This window comes from Bison bison, unplaced genomic scaffold (assembly GCF_000754665.1).
Source record: "Bison bison bison isolate TAMUID 2011002044 unplaced genomic scaffold, Bison_UMD1.0 scf7180017864473, whole genome shotgun sequence".
In the NCBI taxonomy this organism is placed as follows: Eukaryota; Metazoa; Chordata; class Mammalia; order Artiodactyla; family Bovidae; genus Bison; species Bison bison.
In genome coordinates this window covers 18,731,490-18,737,477 of record NW_011495034.1, presented here as the reverse complement: position 1 = coordinate 18,737,477, position 5,988 = coordinate 18,731,490, and the positions used below count along the sequence as shown (strand labels likewise).

General features: G+C 44.5%; 1 non-coding gene across 1 annotated transcript; it reads right to left on the bottom strand.

Moving 5' to 3' along the window:
- Window positions 1-5,084: 5,084 nt before the first annotated feature.
- On the bottom strand, window positions 5,085-5,157 carry TRNAW-CCA. Its single transcript has one exon. It is a non-coding gene; the product is annotated as a tRNA-Trp (tRNA).
- Between the last annotated feature and the right edge of the window lie 831 nt (window positions 5,158-5,988).

Genomic DNA, 5,988 nt, shown 5'->3' with positions numbered 1-5,988 from the left:
AAGCCCTTGAATAAGCCTTTCCTCCTCCATTTTGTCTGCTTTTTAAGTTTTGTATTCAGAGAATAATAGGTGAGGCCTTCTGTGGATAATTAAAACACATGTAAATTGAAATTCTCAGGTCAGTAATTAAATTGAGGAGCTCACTGGGTAATGTTTACTTTTTAGCTCCCAGATTATGTGTTCAGTTTCTCTTTAAGCTGCACTTTTCTTTTCCTTCCTTTCTTTTTTCAATCTCAGAGATTAAAGCAGCCTGAATTTTACACTAACATCTTATGAAAGCCACAGTGGTTTCAGTAAACAATGTGCTTTGATGTCTCCAACTTGAAATTCATATTTTGAGAGCCCTGATATATCTAATAGTATTTGGAATAAGATTTTAAGTCCCTAAGCTGGGGCCATTTGCAGAGACACATGCCCAGGAAAACTGGATGTTAGGATTCATCTCGCATCTTATCACTGCCTTACAACAAAACGCTTCCATTCTTCTCTGGGATGTTTGTGTGCTGTACGTGTCACACTGGTAATGTGTCCACACTTTTTGCCCGCTGTTCACAAAATTAAGAACTGTTAACCTTGGCTTGAGGCTTTGAGTGATTTATTTGGGTGGGGGAGTGGATAGTTAAGAAAAAGTTAAAGAAAAAAAGACTTTCCATGAATATATCATTTTCTGTAAAACTGTGGAACCATTTGAAGAGTCCTCTTTTGACTGTGAGAAATACCATTGTTAGGGATTTATGTCTTTAGGCTGAAATCTGTTCGTCCCATTAGTCTGTTTTTGGGTGCAGGTGCTGTGGCACCATTTTAAAAATATCTTGGCCCTTTAACCATATTCACAGGCTTCTGGGCAGTGAGAAGCTCCAATAAATATTAAAATATAAAAATAGATCTCAAGAATGACGTTTCCGTTAGAACCTCAAGACAAAGTTCCCTCTGTTCTTGCCTTGGAATCCCTTAGATCATACAGGCCATATGCCTCCAGCAGGGTCTCAGGAGCTCTTGTTTCTCTGGCGGTCACCTGTGTCTGTGATGTCATGAGTGGTTACCATGGAGGTAATTGTCATGATGTGGGAGATGTGTGAATTCAGGTGTGGAGAAATTCAGCAGCGAGAGACAGGTCTTTGAGAAAAAGACGCAAATCCCCTTTCATTCCAACTTCTTAGTAACAAAAGAATTGAAGGAGGAAAAAAAGTGGGGGGAGGAGATGTAAATATAATAACTGAAAATTATCATATTTTGAACAGCATGCTTTTTAGGCTTTGCATGGCATATTGAAAAGTTTTCTGTTTATTTATTTAATTATATTTTTCTCACAGAGTATGGTGTTAAAAATAACTTTCGTGTTCTTTCTTGGAGAAAAAAATGGCTTGTGATAGCAGACGAGAATATTATATTATGCAGTCCAAGTTCAACAGAGAAATCTTTTGAATGATATACCAGGAAGCTCAAAGGTGATATGTTTTTGCCCAATTGGGAGAAAAAAGAAAGACTGCTGCAATCTGCAAAACACTACAAGAGAGAGCCAATCTAACAATGCAGCCAGACTGGCTTGCTGCTGGCATTTGACAAGCTAGGAAAATGAGACTGCAGAAATCCACAGGGAATGATTTTCCCTTCCTGTTAATGAACAACCGTACATATCTTTCTTGGAATGAGGGGTGGTAGGGATGAGGACAGGGGTGCTGCTGAGCAAGCGTTTTCAGGAAATGATCCAGAAACCCCTGCCTCGGGTTCGGGATAATCAATGTCATCACTGCTTGTTCCGAAGCTCTATCTTTTCTGGGAAAGGACCTGGCAGGGCTGGCAGACTCAGGTAGTCAGTGTGGTGGCTGGTGAAAGACGGACCCTGTTGAGGCAAGTGCCGGGAGGCTGGGCACCCTCAAGCTTTGGATTCTGAGGAAGTGGCTTGAGTTCCAGTCCTAGATTTGCCTCTGTGAATTTTCTCTGACTTTCATCAAAGCCATTAACTGCTCTGTCTCCTCATCCTATTAATTACATGAGACTTGTGAAAATGAATGTATTGGTATAAAATATCTATTTTTAGGCATGATACAAATGTAAGGGATGAGACTTTGTTATTTGAGGTTCCATGTCAGCACAGGACTTCCCAGGTGACTCAGTGGTAAAGAATTTGCCTGCCAATGCAGGTGACACAGGAGACATAGGTTCAGTTCCTGGGTTTGGAAGATCCCCTAGAGAAGGAAATGGCTACCCAATCCAGTATCCCTTCCTAAGAAATTTCATGGATAGAGGAGCCTGGTGAGCTACAGTCCACGGGGTCCCAAAGAGTGGACATGACTTAGCGACTGAACACACACCATGTCAGCACAAAGATATTTAGTTGTTTTCCTTGTCCAGCATCATCCTTCATAGACCTACAGATGCCAGAGGGTTCTTTGGTGAGCACTAATCCTGAAACCCCACTCTCCATGGCATTGCTTTGGGGAGAAAAAGATGTAATAGGATTCTCCAGAGAAACAGAACCAATAGGATCTCTGTCTCTCTCACACTCTCTCTCTTTTTCTCTTCAATTTTCTATGATCTATTTGTCCATCTATTTTTCTATCTAAAATGAGATTTATTATGAGAAATTGGCTCATGTCATTATGGAGGCTGAGACGTCTCATGATTTTCTGTCTGCAAGCTGGAGACCCAGAAAAGCCAGTGGTATAATTCAGTGTGAGTCTGAAGGCCTGAGAACCAGAGGAGCTGATGATTTAAATCTCAGTCTGAAAGCAGGAGAAGAGATGTGCTAGCTTAAGTAGTGAGGCAGGAGAAAGGGAGCGGATTTCTCCTCCTTCCACCTCTTGCTCTATTCATACACTCGATGAATGGGATGATGTTTACCTGCTTTGAGGAGGGCAACCTACTTTACTGAGTTCACTGATTCTAGTGCTAATCACATCTGGAGATATCCTCACAGACACCCAGAAGTAACTTTTAATCTGGGCAACCCTGAGGACCATGCAAGTTGATGTGAAATTAACCATCACAGAGTGATGTCTCTAGGCAATGCTCAGTTACTACAGGGTCAAGTATAAACTCCTTAGCTTGGTGTTTGGTGTCTCTGTCCCCAAGGTGTTGCTGGACCATTAGTGGGGAAGACATGTAAAGGAGTGGCCACAAAGTGATACAAGGAGCCGTATAGCAGCAGGAGTGAGTACAGAGGCCTGAGGGGTCACTATGAACCAGCGGAGACCTGCTCTCCTGGTGTGGGGGCAGGCACAGCTGGAGCAACTGGAGGGAGAAGGTGACCGTGAGTAGTGACATAACACAATCTCATTCATGTTCACATTTTCTATTACAATCTGGGTGCAGATGGCTCTGGAAACGTACATCTCCAGCCCAGACCCATCTATCATTTGTCTTTCCATGGGGAGGCCTCAAGGGCTCCCGAAACCCATTATGTCCTCAACTGACCTCAGGATCTTTTTACCCAATTTGGTCACCTTCCCATGTTCCGTCGTTCCAGATGGCACGGCCCATCCATCTGGTTGGCTATACTCAGGTTCGGTAAATTTATTTTCTCGGCTCACTCACCACTCCCAGCTCCCAGTCCAAGTTTACATCCGTATCACTTGCCTGAGAGGGATGCAATTCCCTCCTCACTGGGTCCGCACACCCACTCTGTGCCCCCATCCCCTTCTCTCCACAGCAGCTGGAGTGAGCATTTCGAAAGGCAAATCTGATTATGTCCCACGCTCCCTAACTCCCCTCCTCCCCTGCATAAAACCTCTTAATGCTGTCTCATTTCTCTCAGGATAAAGGCCCATATCCTCAGTAGAGCCTCTAAGACCCCTCATAAACTGACCCCTGGCGACTTCCCTGCTGCACCTTGGACCAGCAACCCCACCCCTGTCCTCAGCAGTACCAGCCTCCTTTCTGCTCCTCAGCAGCCCCAGGCCCAGGCAACTCCCTTGGCAGGAATCCACTCTTCTGTTGCTGCTGCCGCTCCCACCCGCTTTGCCTAAGTTGTCCCTTCTCATTTTTCAGATATCACTCAAATATCACTCCTTCAGGGGAACCTTCTCTGATCCCCCAGACTACTTCAGCCCTTCCACCGTGTATATTTCTGAACACATTTCCTTATCAAATATCAGTTTGTAACCATACATGTACTTTTGTGGTCATTTGATACATGTCTGTTTTCCCTGGAAGGTTGTAAGCTCTGGGATGCCTGGCTGGGTTTGCTCTCTGCCACAGTGCTGATACCCAGTGCACTGCCTTACAACTTCTGTTAATCATGCATTGGATGAGTGAATGCACGATGGTTGTTCATGAATGGAGGGCCACCCCATGGGAAGAAGTAGCCAGAGGTGAAACTGGGTCAGGATATTGTCGCCTAGGCACGGGGGTGCTGAGCAGCCTGGGACACAAGGATATGACAGCCCAAGAGCTGTGTATTAGAGGAGTAGCTCTGAGGGGGGATGTAGCATAGAGGCAGAAGATCTTAGAACCAGGGCAACACTTTTGGAAGCATCAGCTGAAGATGCCCTGCCCTGGGGCTGTGAGAGGAAAAATGGAGTGGAGGGGACAAACGCTTTTACTATTTCCCATTTCTGTTTTCCCCCTAAGGATGGAAACAGTGGATCAAGGGGTTTTACATGGTTTAACATTTTTAATCTGTCTGACCCCAAGGTCACTGATGTGGGGAAGAATGAGAGGGTTTTGAAACTGTTGGGGTAGTGGCAGTGTGGTAGAGTCATGAATCTGTGGGTCTTTCTCCTTTCCCAGGCAATTGTGGCCTGTGCAAGGTTAAGAGGAGTGGATACTCTTAGACTTGCTGCCCTGAGCTGATGCTGAATTGGTGTGTGAAGGGTGCAAAATCTAGGGAACCTCCTTTGGGGCTAAACATATCTGATCCCCGCCTTCCAGTCCTGATCTGAGAAGTCTATCAATGGAGGCCTGGCTTAACTGAGATTCTGGGTGTCTTAAAATGAAGGGTATTTTGAAATGGGTGAATTATGGAGGACAGAGTGGTCTTGGGACCACCAGGTCAGACCTGGGCTTGGGGCCACACCTCTTATTTGCTTATACTTTTCTTTCTTTTTTTGTTTGGCTGCACTGTGCAGCTTTCAGGATCTTAGTTCCCTGACCAGGGATTAAACCTGGGCCCCCAGCATTGGAAGCATAGAGTCCTAACCACTGGACCACCAGGGAAAGTAAAGTGAAAGTGTTAGTTGCTCAGTTGTGTCTGACTCTTTGCAACCCCATGGACTGTAGGCTACTAGGCTCCTCTTTCCATGGAACTCTCCAGGGAAGAATACTGAAGTGGTAGCCATTCCCTTCTCTAGGCAGATTCTTTACCATCAGAGCCACCAGGGAAGCCCCTGCTTATTATTTTTTGTGGTTCCTGTAGACCTGAATCACAACAACAGCACTAGGATTGTGTGGATTGTTCTACTGCTCTGTCACTGTTAGATAGAATACAAAACTAGATTATGCCACTAAGTTTTTAATTTTTAAAAATTTATGCCACTAAATTAAAAAAATTTTTTTTCCAACTTATTTGGCTGTGTCAGGTCTTAGATCTTCACTGTGTCATGCAGATCTTTCATTGTGGCATATGGACTCTTTAACTGTGGCTCGTGGGCATGTGGGATCTTAGTTCCCCTACCAGAGATTGAGCCCATGTCCCCTGCATTGCAAGATGGATTCTTAATCACTGGACCACCAGGGAAATCCTTATGCCAAGAAATTTTAACTTTTTATAAATGTTTTTTGTGGATCTAGCATTGCCTTTTACAGTGTGACCAATATATTAATAATAACACTGTTGTCTTAATAGTGTTCTTGGCTAATGTGTCATTTGATATTTTTTAACTACAAGCAGGGTTGCAACATTTGGTTGTACCAGTTTTGCATTGCCCAGTTCTGACTGGTGCCACTCCTATAGACCCCCACAGGATGGCATCCCCTGGAGGCGTGCATGGTAGCAAAGCTGACTGTGAAGCATGCAAGGCAGGCACTTGCCTTATTGTGCAGCTCAGA